The 18,367-nt window shown below is 46.8% G+C and overlaps 1 protein-coding gene across 1 annotated transcript in view; it reads left to right on the top strand.

Moving 5' to 3' along the window:
• Positions 1-18,367, top strand: part of mosmoa (modulator of smoothened a) — a 41,359-nt gene that overhangs the window by 1,808 nt on the left and 21,184 nt on the right. The gene's annotated exons all lie outside the window — the stretch shown is intronic.

The following is an 18,367-nucleotide window of genomic DNA, read 5'->3' as shown; positions in this document are numbered from 1 at the left end:
CTGCCCATTTTTACAATTTCCTGTAAAAAAAAAACCCAACATAAACACCATTTTTGCTGCTGTTGTGTTTTAGTGGTGGTGTATATAGCTTAGCTAGCTAGCATCCTCCATCTCTCACCTCTCACTTCCCCTCTCCAGGCACCTTGCACAGCTCTTTGATGATGGTGGTGGGTCTGTTCTTGGCTGTTTTATGAGAGCTGAAGGTGACAGACCACTGATATTTGACACATCCCATCCTCCACACACACTCTTTTTTTCCCACTCGTCACCTTGAGAATGTAACCAGTCACTGTTTTTGGGGATTTACAACACTAAACTCATTTTGGTTGTATGAGAGGTGTGCTTATTTGGTTATTTGGTTAAAAAAGGCAATTGTAAATTTCCAGCTAGGATAGTGCGTTGCTTTGTCTTGCATGCGTAGCAAAGTAGTCTTAGAAGTTCAGTCCTCAAGAAGATTAGATTAGTTATTCAATTTGAAGAAGAATGCAGTTGCGAATCGCGACCCCCCCCACCCCCACCATACTGTGAGTGAGATCTCTGAGAATTTGCTGATTCAGAATCATGTTTTACCCAAAATGTCAACTGGATTATCAGTCGTTTGTGTCAGAGCATTGCTAGTGATATACCGGTATACAATATGTTCATATACTTTACATACATGTTTTGTCATCAAATTAAGGTCAAATAATGTTCTCCTGGGGTTGTTCAAATCTGATTTGAAGCTTGAATCTGAGTCTGCATTCTCTCCAGGCCTCTGGTTGGCATTGCCAATCAGTAACCTCAGACATCCCACAGACAGACCAGTATCGTGGGTCATTTGCGAGAGAGGTCATTTCGAAGGCCGCGAGCGCTTGATACACGAGACTCCCCATGAAGTTCTCCCTAATCAGCTGAACCCCTCCCGATTCCCAGCCTCGCTGTTGTGATATACGAAGACATTGTGAACGGGGAGGTTGGTGCTTGACAACCCAATGCTTGTAGGGAACTCAGCGTGGTGTCTTTGTACTCGAGAGTGTGGAGAAACAGACATGTTTCCCAGGGCAGTTAACAGTGATGATGAAAGCCCATTACACATAAAAGCTTTATGTGGCTTCTGCCTCCGGAGTGGTTTTGGCCACGAGATCTGATCTAGGCTTAGATCTGATCTAGGCTTTTTTGCTCAGCGGATCAAACCAGGAATACGTTTACAAAATGTTAAAGCTTGTGCAGGAAATCATTCAATGATGATTGCTTTTTTTTTTTTTTTTTTTTGCAATTGCCAATTGGGAACTTATGGGCGAGTCCAAAAACTCCTCTTGCATATTGAATACTTGAGGCACGTTCAAATAGAAGGAGGGAGGAGATGGATGACTGTCATTCAACACAAAAGGCAGAGTGTGGTGCGAGGACATTGTCCTCACGTCGGTGTGACGTCCCCAGGCAGCAGTGACGGCTAAAGTTGACTTCCTGCCTGGCCTTCAACACCAAGCCCTTGTTGCTGCAGTGTCGGGGAGAACGCGTGACTCTCGCCCTCCTGCAGAGACTCATGTCATCATCACAGTGGATGTCATTCTGTTGAGCCCCAACGACCTAGTCCACAAAGCACACTCTTTGTATGCAGCATCCACACGGCACTTTAAAGATGCACAATTACATGACATCCAGGTACAGACTCTGCCTTTCAGCATGCTGCTCTGTCAAAGGCCAGTGCCTGGACTGGTCACTGATGGTGACAGTCTTTGATGCTGTCACGACGTGGGAGCGGACGTTTCTGGGAAAAGCTTCTTTGTTTCTGCATCAGTGATATCAGATCTCACGACTATAAACACTGAAGGTGACCGATCCCCCCGATCAATAATAGTTCTTGTTTCAAGCGTTCGTGAAACATCTCTGTGTTTAGCCTCCACCTTCTTTTACTGATGCGCTTCTCAGCTACGGTAAAAGCTGCGTTAACCACTTCCTTGTGAACAGCATCAGTTGGATGTCGTTGACACAGCAGCAACACAGACAGACGACAGAACAATGATCATTCTGTTAACGACGATGGAGAAACGGAGGATTGCACTTAGGTTTCCAACGCAGTGGCGCATTTGATTGTATATGGAGCAGGTTGTTGAATGAGGGGGAAATGGAAGAGTGCTATTATAGAGGAACACAAGGTGATTAGTCGTGACAGATCAGAAGAGAGATGACTGCAAACAAGGCCACTAGATTGTATGTTGTTGTCATGGTCGAAAAGCAATGAATTGCACTCTGTATCTCTCTTAGCTCTTCATATGCGTTTACCTGTGCGACGATTGTCTCCCTGGAATATTTGTTGTTCTTGACAAAGTCGGTAGTGAGCAGCAGTAGGTGGAAAAAACAATAGTTGTGGTTGTAACATGAATTATTGGCTGATTGATACATGCTTTGCTTAAAGAAAATCTATTTTGTTGTGAACAAAGCTGTGCCATTTAACATGAGATCTGTGCAAACGACATCAATGACAAATAGCTTGTAGAATTGCATCGTTCTAGACATCCTTGTTGCTTGAACATAAAGACAACACTCAGAAATGAGATGACACACACAAGAAGAGAGGGGCGGATAATGTTGCTGCAATAGGACTAACTGTTAGGTGTTAGAGAGGTTCCTTAACCAATCAGGAGCCAGATTTGTGTTAATAGCGCTAGCCATTTGTTTTTTATTGGCTCAGTTACATGAGCCAGTTACAAACGAGCCATACCAGATGAACAACATGTTCAGTGTAATGTGGTCCATGGATGGCTAGATGGTTTCTTTTATTCTTATTGTCCTTCAAGATTAAATTAGTTGGCCGTCTGCCGTCTGGGTAGTGTAGCGTTAGATTCCCTGCCTACCAAGGGTTACCTCCAGCTTGGCCGTGCATCCATACACGATTGGCTGTGCCTGCGGGTGGGAAGACGGATTGAGGGTATGTGTCCTGGTCGCTACACTAGCGCCTCCTCTGGTCGGTCGCGGTGCCTGCTCGGGGTGGAAGGGAACTCGTGGGAATAGCGTGATCCCCCCATGTGCTACGTCCTGCCGGTGAAGCTCCCCGCTTTCAGGTGAAAAGAAGCGGCTGGCAACTGCGACATGTGTCGGAGGAAGTGCTAGTCTCCGGCTCTCCCCAGATCAGCAGAGGGTGGAGCAGCGACCGGGGCAGCAGTGGGGGAAATTGGCCAAGTACAATTGGGGAGAAAAATGGGAGAGGGGGGGGGGGGTGACATTTGTTGTCACAGTCTGTACAATACACAGAGGCAAACACAAAGCAATTTGCCCCACATACAATTCACACCCCATGACATACATAAATTCATACATACAGTTGCAGTTGTTGAATCATTGACGGTGGTGGTGTAGTTAGGGATTGTATGTTGGTCATGATTAACGGTCCGCATCAACAGGGCTGAATCATTGACAGTGGTGGTGTAGTTAGGGATTGTTTGTTGGTGGTCATGATTAACGGTCCGCATCAACTGGGCTGAATCATTGACAGTGGTGGTGTAGTCAGGAATGTCATACCGAATCGCCCTGGATAGCTAGGCTTAGATAGTGAGGTAATATGCAGTTGTGCGGTGGTAGCATGGAGGGGGGTGTTTCCAGGACGCTGGATTACACCGTTAAGCCTTCTTGAGGTGTCGTGGGCCTAACTTAACGAAACGTCGGTGAAGGAAGGTGCCCACTTGAAAACCCCAATGACATGCTTCATACTGCTGTTGGCTAGGGTAGGTAACTGGTGATTTGTGTCTTGTTTATTAGTTTGTTAGCCTGTTAGCTTGTTTTATTCTGGATTGGGCTTCTAAATGTGTTTTTCCTCGGATTTTGGCACAAGGGATAGTAACATCTTGTCCTGTGTATTAATTAATGCATATATTGTGCTTAACCAGGGAGCTTGTTGAGAGCTGATATGGCAGAGAGAGGGAACAAAGACTCCACGGCACAGCCAAGGGCGGGTCATGTATGGTCATGTAGGGTCATGTATGGGTCATGTATGGGTCATGTATGGGTCATGCACAGTAGGGGTGTCAAAAATAATCGATTATAAGATCACAAATGTCAAAAATCGATTAATATTTTTGTTTTAGTTTTTAGTTTTTAATAATCGAATAAAATATAATGGAAGTACATGCAGTTGTTTATTTGGATCATAATACAATGCAATTCCAAATGCACTTATTTTAAAAGTAGCCACACAGTGAGAAAAAAGAGAGTGAGAAAAAATAAATCATGTATTGTGGAAAAAAAGTGATGCATCGATAATCGTAATCGAATCGTAGCCCTCTGAATCGTAATCGAATCGTGAGGCCAGTGAAGATTCACAGCCCACAGTGTGTCGCTTCGTGAGATAACCTCTAGTTCTCCTGGCTTTGCGGTGCTCTTGGACGTTTGGGCCAAATCGTGTGCTTAAACACGGCAAAGTAACTCCATACTACTGCCGGGCGTCAAACAAACGTACCTTCAAAGGAAAAACACACAGTTTACTCTGAGCCTCACGGTGCTGAGAGGCTGTTGTGAAAAGTAAATGTCGATAAAGAAGAAACGACTCGACATCCGACCTTTCCTATTTCCAACCTGATGTGAGGACATGTTTGTTTCTATGAAGTAGCTCCGTTATGACTGAAGCTTTGCTGCTGGGCTGCTGTGTGTGTGTTGTGTTCCAGTGTTGGCTGAAGCTTTGCTGCTGGGCTGCTGTGTGTGTTCCAGTGTTGGCCTGCTGCAGCAGCCTGTGTGTTCCAGTGTTGGCCTGCTGCAGCAGCCTGTCCACTGTCTGATCTTCAAGACGCCCACAGCCGCCCCTCTCATAGTACACGAGCCCCCGCCTCCAAATGATGTCATCAAAGTGTGCCCTTTTCCTGTCGTGCAGGTCGGCCGTCCGTTTCCTCGCTTTGAATCGTAAAGTGAACATGAAAACATCAAGATATCCTCGTGTCATTTCCACTTTGCAAAGTGACACATCACAACAACACATGCTAACTACTCGTGTGGTCGACCAGCTCGCTGACATTGATTGATTATATGCGCGCGCTTCTCTATGCAACTCGCCTGGTATTTCATTACACGTCGTCGCTCGGCCAACAAGCAACGGCGAGTTGTGGTCTTCCAAATACTTTGGGAGGTACGTCAACAAAAAACGACCATTTGTCTTCATTAAATGCACGATTCCCTCGCTGTGTTCTCATCCGTAAGCGAGCCTCATATCATATAAAGCAGTTGAGCGCTGAGCTGGTAGCAGCCTGTGACCGGGGAGCTCCTCTTCGACTCGCACCCTAACTCAATTGGTTCTGTTCCTGCCGCCCCGTTAGAACTCAACAAAAGCAATAAACCCGACAGGATTGTATTCAATTGTAGCAAACAAAGCAGCTGTGAAAGCGGCCTGGATGAAGTTGTCACCAGGAAACGTTCATTTGAGTGAAGTGATTATAGAACGGTAGCTTCTGTCACAGCAGGTCAGTCTCTTCTCATGGATGCTCCTATCAGGCATTCATCGGCCGGCCGATTAATCGGTCTACCGATTCATCCTCTGCATTTGACCCCTCCTCTACTAGGAACCTTCCTAGAACTATTCACCTTATGTAGCCACGCCCATTTGACCCGGTTGTCTGGTCATGTCGTGTGACGACTTCCGGTAAAAATAAATACAAATAAAATGGCTGGCTGCTCCAATATCATCTAACTCTGAATTAACTAATAATTTAGCAAATTGTATGTAAGATACCAAATAAAAGCTAACGGCACTGTCTAAGAATGCAACGCCATGTAACTGGCTCGTTAAGTCTCACATTCCAGGGAATTACGTTAACGTCTGCGGGTCTTATAGGCGTACAGTAAGTGGCTCGAGCGCTCGGAGGAGAGAAAACTATCTGAAGCTTTCTTTGTTGGAGTCCAGGTATGTTTTACAAGAAAGGTGGATACTCCGCTTGCTTGCTGTGTACCGAGCTCAAAGTAGTAGGCTACGTTCTTTATTTTACCCCCTGCACTGTCCGCTACAAAAACGACTCTCTTCTTCATGATGTTCTTTTGTATTTCGCGCCGTGACCGCCGGAAGTGTTAACACGACCCGGAAGAATTTGGCCCGCCCCCGCGTATGAACATAAGGTGAATACGAGAGAGCCAGAATGACACCACCAGAAAACTAGAGACAGTCTCACAAAGCACGCGTCACACGCCAGACGTAAAATCGAGTCCTCATTGGCGCTTGGCGGGTCTTAATTTCGGGCCCTGCCCCTAACATACATGTCTTTGACAGGAGTATTAACCCTAACATACATGTCTTTGACAGGAGTATTAACCCTAACATACATGTCTTTGACAGGAGTATTAACCCTAACATACTGTACATGTCATTGACAGGAGTATTAACCCTAAAACATACATGTCATTGATGGTGGGAGGAAACCGGAGCACCCGGAGGAAACCCACACGAACACGGGGAGAACACGCACATAGATAACATCCGCGTAGACAGCACCTGTGACGGACCGGGGTTTGAACCCGGTGCCTTCTTGTTGTGGCCAACAACTGAGCCACCGTGCTGAAGATGCTAGTGTTTGGGCAATGAAGTGACTGAAGGATGTTTTTTTCTATTGTTTTGAGCTTGTACCTCCTGTTTGTTCTCGTCTAGTAGCGACGTCTGTGTGTGTTTGGAGGTGTAGCTGCGCCCCCCCTACAATGTAAGTGGGTGTAGTAAAAGCCTGTAGCAGCAGCAGCAGAAGCAGTGGCTGCTTTTTGCTCGCCTGTTTTCTCGCCCACCACAGTTCAGAGGCCTGTTTGACTCATCTCTCCGGCGCTCGCACACAGCAGCGCCCCCTATGCTCTGCTAATGACAGCACAGCCATGCTGAAGATGAGCAGACACGACCCTCAGTTAGACGCAGATAGGCTGAGAGGGGCGTGTTGATGGTGGCGCTACAGAGAGGACAGCAGGGTAAGAGGACATGAAGGGAACAGGGCCACGAGATGGAGAATCAGTCTATTGTTCCCGTGTGCGAGAGACGGAGGAACAGTGGGAGCAATTTGCATCTGTAAAACTGAAGCACTCAAAGCACAATGCGCTCTGGTGCTTCCTCTTTCTAGCAGGCTTCAGCCTCAGACACACCAAGCCGTCGTCGGCCACGTCTGGGAGGCTGTCGCTAGAGTATTTGCGGTGTGTCGCCGCACCGTTGGCTCCAGTCGGCTTTGACGGCGGCTTTTCGGGTCGTCGGTGAGAGAAATCACTGTGATTGGCTGGTCAGGGGTAGAGAAATCACTCTGATTGGCTGGTCAGGGTCAGCGAAACGGCGCAGGAGAAGAGAGGGCACGCACAAAACGCTCTGCTAATTTTCCAACTTTATCTCAGCGGATCATTCCAAAACACGGATATTTTCACGCCGACGTGCCTTTGGGAAAGTCCCTCAGTTGTTTACCTGTGTCTTGAGCAGCCTGTGTGTTTGTTGTGAACACTCAGTTGTTTACCTGTGTCTTGAGCAGCCTGTGTGTTTGTTGTGAACACTCAGTAGTTTACCTGTGTCTTGAGCAGACTGTGTGTTGTCTGTGTGAACACTCAGTTGTTTACCTGTGTCTTGAGCAGACTGTGTGTTTGTTGTGAACACTCAGTAGTTTACCTGTGTCTTGAGCAGACTGTGTGTTTGTTGTGAACACTCAGTAGTTTACCTGTGTCTTGAGCAGACTGTGTTTGTTGTGAACACTCAGTAGTTTACCTGTGTCTTGAGCAGACTGTGTTTGTTGTGAACACTCAGTAGTTTACCTGTGTCTTGAGCAAACTGTGTTTGTTGTGAACACTCAGTAGTTTACCTGTGTCTTGAGCAGACTGTGTGTTGTCTGTGTGAACACTCAGTTGTTTACCTGTGTCTTGAGCAGACTGTGTGTTGTCTGTGAACACTCAGTTGTTGACCTGTGTCTTGAGCAGCCTGTGTGTTTGTTGTGAACACTCAGTAGTTTACCTGTGTCTTGAGCAGACTGTGTTGTGAACACTCAGTTGTTTACCTGTGTCTTGAGCAGACTGTGTGTTGTCTGTGTGAACACTCAGTTGTTTACCTGTGTCTTGAGCAGACTGTGTGTTTGTTGTGAACACTCAGTAGTTTACCTGTGTCTTGAGCAGACTGTGTGTTTGTTGTGAACACTCAGTAGTTTACCTGTGTCTTGAGCAAACTGTGTTTGTTGTGAACACTCAGTTGTTTACCTGTGTCTTGAGCAAACTGTGTTTGTTGTGAACACTCAGTTGTTTACCTGTGTCTTGAGCAGACTGTGTTTGTTGTGAACACTCAGTTGTTTACCTGTGTCTTGAGCAAACTGTGTTTGTTGTGAACACTCAGTTGTTTACCTGTGTCTTGAGCAAACTGTGTTTGTTGTGAACACTCAGTTGTTTACCTGTGTCTTGAGCAGACTGTGTGTTTGTTGTGAACACTCAGTTGTTTACCTGTGTTTTGAGCAAACTGTGTTTGTTGTGAACACTCAGTTGTTGACCTGTGTCTTGAGCAGACTGTGTTGTCGGTGAACACTCAGTTGTTTACCTGTGTCTTGACTCTTGAGCAGACTGTGTGTTTGTTGTGAACACTCAGTTGTTTACCTGTGTCTTGAGCAGACTGTGTGTTGTCTGTGAACACTCAGTTGTTTACCTGTGTCTTGAACAGACTGTGTGTTGTCTGTGAACACTCAGTTGTTTACCTGTGTCTTGAGCAGACTGTGGACCATGGCGTGCCTGCCTGTTGTACTGAGAGCTAGTGAAGCAGCAGGAGGTGGAGGATCCAGGGGAAATGGCCATAAAATGGTGCTATTAACCACAGCTATCAAACCTTGCCTAATGTTCTCCTGTTCCCAGCACCGCTCCCAGCTTTCTTTACCTCCCTCACTTCCTGTTTCCAGCACCGCTCCCAGCTTTCTTTACCTCCCTCACTTCCTGTTTCCAGCACCGCTCCCGGATTTCTTTACCTCCCTCACTTCCTGTTTCCAGCACCGCTCCCAGCTTTCTTTACCTCCCTCACTTCCTGTTTCCAGCACCGCTCCCAGCTTTCTTTACCTCCCTCACTTCCTGTTCCCAGCACCCGCTCCTGTCTTTCTTTACCTCCCTCACTTCCTGTTTCCAGCACCGCTCCCAGCTTTCTTTACCTCCCTCACTTCCTGTTTCCAGCACCGCTTCCAGCTTTCTTTACCTCCCTCACTTCCTGTTTCCAGCACCGCTCCCAGCTTTCTTTACCTCCCTCACTTCCTGTTTCCAGCACCGCTCCCGGCTTTGTTTACCTCCCTCACTTCCTGTTTCCAGCACCGCTCCTGGCTTTGTTTACCTCCCTCACTTCCTGTTTCCAGCACCGCTCCCAGCTTTCTTTACCTCCCTGATCCTCACTTCCTGTTTCCAGCACCGCTCCCAGCTTTCTTTACCTCCCTCACTTCCTGTTTCCAGCACCGCTCCCAGCTTTCTTTACCTCCCTCACTTCCTGTTTCCAGCACCGCTCCCGGCTTTGTTTACCTCCCTCACTTCCTGTTTCCAGCACCGCTCCCGGCTTTCTTTACCTCCCTCACTTCCTGTTTCCAGCACCGCTCCCGGCTTTCTTGACCTCCCTCACTTCCTGTTTCCAGCACCGCTCCCAGCTTTCTTTACCTCCCTCACTTCCTGTTCCCAGCACCCGCTCCTGTCTTTCTTTACCTCCCTCACTTCCTGTTTCCAGCACCGCTCCCGGATTTCTTTACCTCCCTCACTTCCTGTTTCCAGCACCGCTCCCAGCTTTCTTTACCTCCCTCACTTCCTGTTTCCAGCACCGCTCCCAGCTTTCTTTACCTCCCTCACTTCCTGGCCTCAAATGTGTTCAATGTTACTCAGGAATATGTCAGAAATAGGCTAGCGAGCCATTCAGGTGCCATTTTAGTCAGGCGGGCTATGAGCTTTCTTTTCTACTGTTATTGGATAAGACGTCTGTACAGAGAGAATTGAACTGTCGCAGCAATAAGGCAGAAGATTAACCCAATCAAATGGAAGAGAAAGAACATCCGTTCAGTTCGCCTGTGCCTTGTCCTTAATAAAACATGAGCAGACACCCAAGGACGGCATTCCAGTGTGTTGGGTCACCGTCTTCTTAGCACAGTGCTTCTCTACTGGACGAGCCTCACGACCCACATTTGTCCTTAGTCCAATTTCAGATTGTTTTTTTGTGTATGTATTTTTTTAAACAAGATTAAACTGGTTATGCTCATTAAGTTTCAAGAATCTAAATTCAACTCTATGAAATATGAAAATAAAAAAAATCTTGAATTCAATAAAAATACAGACTTGTCTTGAATTACACGTGTGTGTATATACTGTATGCTAATATAAGTTAAACAACTGGTGATGCTCCTTTCTGAATGATCTAGGTCTCTGTGGTTGTGAAGTTTCATGAGGCTGTGATGTCTATGCTAGAGGTCACAATAGGTCATTTTATACAGTGAGGTCAAGTTACATCATCGCACGAATACAATTGGGCTAATTGAATCCATTTCCAAGAATGTTTAGGGACCCCAGTATTAGGCCTGCTGCGGTAGTCGGTGTTACATGGTGGTGGGGCATACCCTGATTACATAACATGCCCACTGGTAACACCGTTACCGGTGGGCATGTTATGGAGGAAGAAATGAAAGAAAAAAACTCCGCCCGCTCGTGCGCCGGTGTAAATTACAAGCGCTCCCTCCTATCTGTGCTGTCTGAGTGTGGCTGCTCTGTTCATCATCTCTCTCTGGTTAGACCAGCAAGTAATGTTACTTGTACATGTTGTGAACACAATCCCCCCCCATACACATGTAGGTAAGACCCTTATCTAAAGCCTGTGTGTATTCTGTTGTCACTGCCATCTCTGGAAATGTGGTTTTATTACCACACAGCTAAAAGTCTGCTAGCATCGATGCTAATAACATAGCTTAAAAGTCCGCTAGCGTTGATATAGTTAGCATTGATGCTATCGGACTTAGCTGTGATAAAAGCACATGCTACTCAGCTATCATCATTGCCTGGCTTACTGCTGCTTGCTGGTAATGTTAATCCCATGGCCAGAAAAAAATCCCCAAACTTGTCGCTAACGACGTTAGTCTCTTTCCTCCAGGAGGGACTGAAACGGTGTCTCGAGGAGGGGCTAAGGAACTCTGGAGCGTCTTTTTTTTTTTACATTTATTTATATGGTGTTCTCACTTATTACCTGGTGTTATTACCCAGTATGCAGATGCAGACATATTCAAATAGAATAGGCGAAAATAACACATTTATACTGCATGCAAAAAACTGCACGTTTTTGTTCAAAAACTGCAGGGTGGGCATGTGTGCAAGGGGAGACTCTTGGGTACACATAGAACCCATTCTCATTCACATATCTTGAGGTGAGAGGCCAAGGGACCCCTTTGAAAATGGCCATGCCACTTTTCCCCTCACCAAAATGTAGCCTAAATTTGGGGTGTTATTAACCTCCCTTGCTGACAAGCTAGCATGACATGGTTGATACCAGAGCCGTGTAGATAGAAGAGTCCCGACATCTCCATTGACTCCAATGGACCATTTTTTTTAACTCTCAAGAGTTCCAGGAAGTAAGGTCCTGGATTAAGCAGCACTGTCGAGTTGCAGCGAAATAGACAGTTTGTGTTGTACTCTGAAAGGGTTTTTCATCCCTTGAATCAAATTGTACATTATCAGCTTTATTTTAGCATGCAAAAGTAGCGCGAGACTCATTCCTTGCTGTTCATTGGCTAATGAGTCTTGCATTTTGGTCCTCCGCTGACGCCACTCTTCTCTCTAGAGGACACTGGTTGATATACCAATGAAACCAATGATGCCTTAGGATACCAGTATCTTCACTCTGGGTTTAAAAACGAGCCTGGCTGCTACAGCCTCTGAAATACAGTCATGTCGAGATTGTCGGCCGTGGACGCCGACGTCCTCAAGGAGTCAAATATATATTTTTTTTCATGCATAAATCCTGACCCTCTCAAAACGGCCCCGCGACCCCCTTTTGCGTCGCTACCCACCAGCTGGGAACCCACTGGTCTAGTAGTAAGCCCACACAGGACTGTGGACAAAGACTTGAGTTTTGCGGTTCTCGATGTGACTTATCTTTTCTCGGCTTTCGTAGCCTGCCAAGGCATTCCTTTGGAGCCACTGGCATTGTTAGTGTGGTTTGGGAAGGCTTGAGTTAGCGTTTGGTTGTTATTGTAAAATGCTGTGCTTTCACTGGGTGTTATAAAGGGGACAGGATTTCCTCTGGACAGGCTGCAGGACTGCTTGGCTGTGGGACAGGACAGAGGAGGCCCGCCCTCCCCCCAGGGCAACAAGTGCACGTCTTCTCACAGGGTCTCTGTCCCCGCCATTAGCATTCTAGTTTCTAGGCCACGTCTTCGTCCACTTTGGGACTAAACCACCAATGTGATAGCAGAATCATTACTTAAATGTACGTCGGTTGCGGCGAGGGAGTGGAAATGTCAAGAGTGGTGGGGTGCCAGACAGGGCGAGTAACAGGCTCAACCTTGTTAAACTCCGGGGCCTGCATGCGTGTCTCACGACGCGTACATGTCCACCCACCCGCTGAGCCAGCGGTGAGCTTTGATGTTCTCGCCTACACGGGCCGGCCTTGTCAAATGAATGCTTTCTTTTGTGGTCAATGGAAGGAGTGTTTACTATCGGCTCAGTCATTCAACGTTGCAGTGAGCTCAGACATGGAGAGAGATTGATCTCTTTCATGCTTTGTTTTTCTTCTGCAGACATCTTTGTGACATTAAAAAAAACTCAATTTAGAACTATACCGAACAAAAATATAAATGTTTGTTTTTGCTCCCATTTTTCACAAATTTTAATAAAAGATCGAATCGTTTTTCTATGCCCACAAAAAGGCTTATTTCTCTCAGATTCTGTTCACAAATTTAGTTTAAAACCGTGTTAGGGAGCACTTCTCCTTTGCCAAGATAATCCATCCCCCTGACAGGTGTGGCATCATAACCAGATGCTTATTAAACAGCATGATTATTGCACAGGTGTGCTTTGGGCTGGTCACAATAAAAGATGTTGTCCGTGAATTAAATGTTCATTTCAGCACCATTAAGCCGTCTCTCCAATGTGTTCTGCTGCCTCCAAATGGAACTTGTGAACGCGTGTACAGCACACGGTATCGTGAAACTCTGAGCTTTCTGAAAATGCGCTCGTGAACACGGTAAATACGACCTCATTTGAAGGCAGCGTTATTGTAAGCAGCCCATGGCACACGTGTGCAATAATCACACTGTTTAATTAGCATCTTGTGATAAGCCACACCTGTCAGGGAGAGAGAGGGGTTATCTGGGCAAAGGAGAAGTGCTGACTAACATGGATTTAAATACATTTGTGAACAATATTTGCGAGAAATAAGCCTTTTGTGTGCATAGAAAAAGGCTTGGATCTTTTATTTATCAAGTGTAGGCTGTAAGACATGTCTCGCTCAGTGGTTCCCAAATGGTGTGCCTGTGCCGTGGGGTTTTGTGACAACCATACATTATTATTATTGCAAATATACTGTATAGCCTAAAACCATACAAAAAGCTATGAGTGAATTTTCAATTTGTGATATCAGTACTACTTCCCAATACAGAGGCAAATTCTGTATGTGCAAAAAAAAAAGGATAAATAATGAAATATGAGAGTGGAAAACACAAATCTTTCTGTCTTTCCCTCTTTTCAGTTCCGTTAGCCTACATCATTTCTTATGTTCAAATTTTGGTTTAAATCGTGTGTTGCTGCTTTTGATGTCATTTTACAAAGTTTCAAATGAATTCCTGAATGATTTTGTTAATAAATATTTCACGGGTAATAGAGTTTGTCCCATTTGATTTGGCATTTAAATACAAAACGTTTACATAGTGATAAGAGTGATAACACGTAGAGGCTATTTTGCACGGATATTATATTCAGGTGTTCCTTGCGATTTTGTCTTTGGTGCGCCTCGGTCACAAAACGTTTGAAAACCACTGCTGTGCTACAGTAATTCCGGCGGTGTGTTTGCTGCTCTCTCCAAGTCAAAGTGTGCCTCTGAATGGTTTTCCCACACAAGGTTAACAGACAAGCAGAGAGTTGCGGGACAGCTCTCTGCTGCGCCCCAAAAAAGACCATCATCATCATTCAATTCAAGTAACGCACTCCCCAAACACCTCACACGTCGACACCCCCTACTAGCGTTTCAAACGGAGACCTCAATGTGTTCGACGCACTCCGCCTTTAATTGCCCCGAGACCTGTGATCAGCAAAGGGCTGAATGACGCACCGCCGCTGTGTTCTGCTTACTCAGGTAGGAAGACATACAGCACTAATTGAATGGCATCCCTCCACAGTGCCTCTCTATACCTCTAGAGCACGTTTCTATTCTTAGCGCTGGCCTTCCGCCCATGACTCAGTCTGTGACATAAATCCGTTCCTCTCCGCGTCTGACCGGTGATGGATGGTTAAGTCATGTTTCACCAGAGCGGATGTGCAGTGCACACTTACTTACTTCATAAGCAAAACACAGAGGGGAGGAGAGAGTTCAAAGATGGGAGGTGGTGGTGGTTGTTGTTGTTGTTGTTGTTGTGGTACTAGTGAGGTTTGGAAGCATCCAAGAGGAGTGCTTCTGTCTGTTATGTTATTACTATTGATCATCACAGGCTGCCGTTCCTCCTAATTGACATTCAGGGATACAACCAGGTGTTACACCTGTGTGGGATTGATTCAGTTATAGTTAGATTAGTTAACAATTTTGTCTCTTTCGCTCTCGCTCTCTCTCTCTCACTCTCTCTCTCCCTCTCTCTCTCTCTCTCTCTCTCCCTCTCCCTCTCTCACTCTCACTCTCCCTCTCCCTCTCTCTCTCTCCCTCTCTCTCTCTCCCTCTCCCTCTCTCCCTCTCCCTCTCTCTCTCTCTCTCACTCTCTCTCTCTCTCTCTCTCTCAGAGAGAGCAGAGATGTCAGCACCTGACATAATTGGGCCCAGTAGGATGGAGAAAGGCACTCTTGAGTCTGCAGCTCCTCTCAGACACTGAATGGGTGACAGATTAAACGAGCCTCTCTCTGTCTGTGTGTCACCTCTCTCCATCTCTCCCCCCCTCTCTCCACTTCTCCCCCTCTCTCCACCTTTCTCTCCCCCTCTCTCCACCTCTCCCCTCTCTCCATCCCTCTCCACTTCTCCCCCTCTCTCCACCTTTCTCTCCCCCTCTCTCCACCTCTCCCCTCTCTCCCCCTCTCTCCACCTTTCTCTCCCCCTCTCTTCCCCTCTCTCCACCTTTCTCTCCCCCTCTCTTCCCCTCTCTCCACCTCTCTCTCCCTCTCTCATCGGCCCACTCTCTCTCTTCCCCTCTCTCCTCGGTCCTCTCTCTCCATCTCTCTCCCCCTTTCTCTCCCCCTCTCTTCCCCTCTCTCCACCTCTCCCCTCTCTCCATCTCTCCACCTTTCTCTCCCCCTCTCTCCACCTTTCTCTCCCCCTCTCTCCACTTCTCCCCCTTTCTCCACCTCTCTCTCTCCCCTCTCCCCCTCTCTCCACCTTTCCCCCTTTCTCCACTTCTCCCACTTCACCACTCCACCTCTCTCCACCTTTCCCCCTCTCTCCACCTCTCTCCCTCTCTCCCCTCTCCTCCCTCTCTCTCTCCACCTCTCCCCTCTCTCCACCTCGCTCCCTCTCTCCCCTCTCCCCCTCTCTCTACTTCTCCCTCTCTCCCTCCATCTCTCCACCTCTCTCTCCCCTCTCCCCCCTCTCTCCCCTCTCCCCCTCTCTCTACTTCTCCCTCTCTCCCTCCATCTCTCCACCTCTCTCTCCCCTCTCCCCCCTCTCTCCCCTCTCCTCCCTCTCTCCCCTCTCTCTCCACCTCCCCCCTTTACTTCATTGCCTTGCTGTCAGCTGAGCTGCTATGCCTTTGCCTCTTCACTGGTCCCTCCTCAGTCTCAGGCCGTCGGACCTTCTCTCTCTCTCTCTCTCACTCTCTCTCTCTCTCTCTCTCTCAGAGAGAGCAGAGATGTCAGCACCTGACATAATTGGGCCCAGTAGGATGGAGAAAGGCACTCTTGAGTCTGCAGCTCCTCTCAGACACTGAATGGGTGACAGATTAAACGAGCCTCTCTCTGTCTGTGTGTCACCTCTCTCCATCTCTCCCCCCCTCTCTCCACTTCTCCCCCTCTCTCCACCTTTCTCTCCCCCTCTCTCCACCTCTCCCCTCTCTCCATCCCTCTCCACTTCTCCCCCTCTCTCCACCTTTCTCTCCCCCTCTCTCCACCTCTCCCCTCTCTCCCCCTCTCTCCACCTTTCTCTCCCCCTCTCTTCCCCTCTCTCCACCTTTCTCTCCCCCTCTCTTCCCCTCTCTCCACCTCTCTCTCCCTCTCTCATCGGCCCACTCTCTCTCTTCCCCTCTCTCCTCGGTCCTCTCTCTCCATCTCTCTCCCCCTTTCTCTCCCCCTCTCTTCCCCTCTCTCCACCTCTCCCCTCTCTCCATCTCTCCACCTTTCTCTCCCCCTCTCTCCACCTTTCTCTCCCCCTCTCTCCACTTCTCCCCCTTTCTCCACCTCTCTCTCTCCCCTCTCCCCCTCTCTCCACCTTTCCCCCTTTCTCCACTTCTCCCACTTCACCACTCCACCTCTCTCCACCTTTCCCCCTCTCTCCACCTCTCTCCCTCTCTCCCCTCTCCTCCCTCTCTCTCTCCACCTCTCCCCTCTCTCCACCTCGCTCCCTCTCTCCCCTCTCCCCCTCTCTCTACTTCTCCCTCTCTCCCTCCATCTCTCCACCTCTCTCTCCCCTCTCCCCCCTCTCTCCCCTCTCCCCCTCTCTCTACTTCTCCCTCTCTCCCTCCATCTCTCCACCTCTCTCTCCCCTCTCCCCCCTCTCTCCCCTCTCCTCCCTCTCTCCCCTCTCTCTCCACCTCCCCCCTTTACTTCATTGCCTTGCTGTCAGCTGAGCTGCTATGCCTTTGCCTCTTCACTGGTCCCTCCTCAGTCTCAGGCCGTCGGACCTTCTCTCTCTCTCTCTCTCTCTCTCTCTCTCTCTCTCTCTCTTTTATCTCCCTCTTATAGTGTTTCGGCCTCACTCGCTCCCTCCCCCTTTTTCCAGCCCTCAGGCCCACTTCCCCTCTCAAAGCAGTAGTGTGTTCAGACTGCTGTTCTGTTCCTGTGTGTGGGATCAGGTGCTTGTGCTGCTGTGTCACGTGTGCCTTTGTGTTGGAAGTATACTGAGGATTCAGGGCTCTTTGTTGCCTTAGTTTCCACAGTTTGTTGTTCTGCCTGCTGGGGCCAAGATGGATGCACTGTGCTGCAGCTGAGAGACTCTGTATTTTATGGGCCAAAATCAAAGACTATTTTGCAGGGGACATACTGCTAACACTGCTTCTAGAATGTATAGTTTTGCCCCATTTTAGAATGAATGTATATGGGGTGCATTTATTGGTACTGTGGAGTGTGTTGCATATAGGGCTGCCACTAACGATTATTTTCATAATCGATCAATCTGACGATTATTTTCTCGATTAATCGATTAGTTGTTTGGTCTATAAAATGTCAGAAAATGGTAGCAAATAATGATCAGTGTTTCCTAGGGGTGTCACAATATATCGTCCCACGAAATTTCGCGATAGTAAAACGTCACGATATGTATCGTTGAGATGAAATCTCATATCGCAAAAAAAAAAAAAAAAAAAAAAAAAAAATTTTTTTTTTTTTTTTTTTTTTAAATAGACTAAGAAACGTCTTTGTTTGTTGAAGTTCAATGTGTGGAAAGTAGTTCAGTTGAACAAGTCTCTGAAGAGACACATGAGAAGTTATACAGGAGAGAAACCATTCAATTGAGTTTCTGGCAAAACTGTTTACTTGACAGGAAAAACTGAAGATGCATAAAAAATAGATTAAGAAAAGTCTTGTTGTTTGAGTTTGAAGAAAAACTGAAGATGCATAATGAGAATTTATACTGCTGAGAAACCTTTTAGTTCAAAGTAAATCTAAGTGATGGTGTAACTCATTCTATTTCAAGATAAGCCTTATCTCCAATCTCATGTTTTTTCTAGTTGTTATTGTAATAACAATTTCCCACAACAGCATGTTTTGTATTTGTGCATTTCAAATAAAATACTACTTTTCCAGTCATATATTGTCATTATTCAAGTTTAAAAAAATATTGTTAAAATCGTATCGTATCGTATCGTTATCGTGAACCCAGTATCGTGATACGTATCGTATCGTGAACTGAGTGTATCGTGACACCCCTAGTGTTTCCCAAAGTCCAAGATGACGCCCTCTAAAATGTCTTGTTTTGTCCACAACTCAAAGATAATATCAGTTTACTGTCATAGAGGAGTAAAGAAACCAGAAAATATTCACATTTAAGCAAGCTGGAATGAGAGAATTTAGTCCTTTTCTCTTAGAAATTGTACTCAAAAACGATTAATCGATTATCAAAATAATTGTCGATTAA

The sequence above is a fragment of the Poromitra crassiceps genome (assembly GCF_964638095.1).
Source record: "Poromitra crassiceps genome assembly, chromosome: 13".
In the NCBI taxonomy this organism is placed as follows: Eukaryota; Metazoa; Chordata; class Actinopteri; order Beryciformes; family Melamphaidae; genus Poromitra; species Poromitra crassiceps.
Note: the sequence above shows the minus strand (reverse complement) of the source record. Positions and strands in the feature narration are given on the sequence as shown.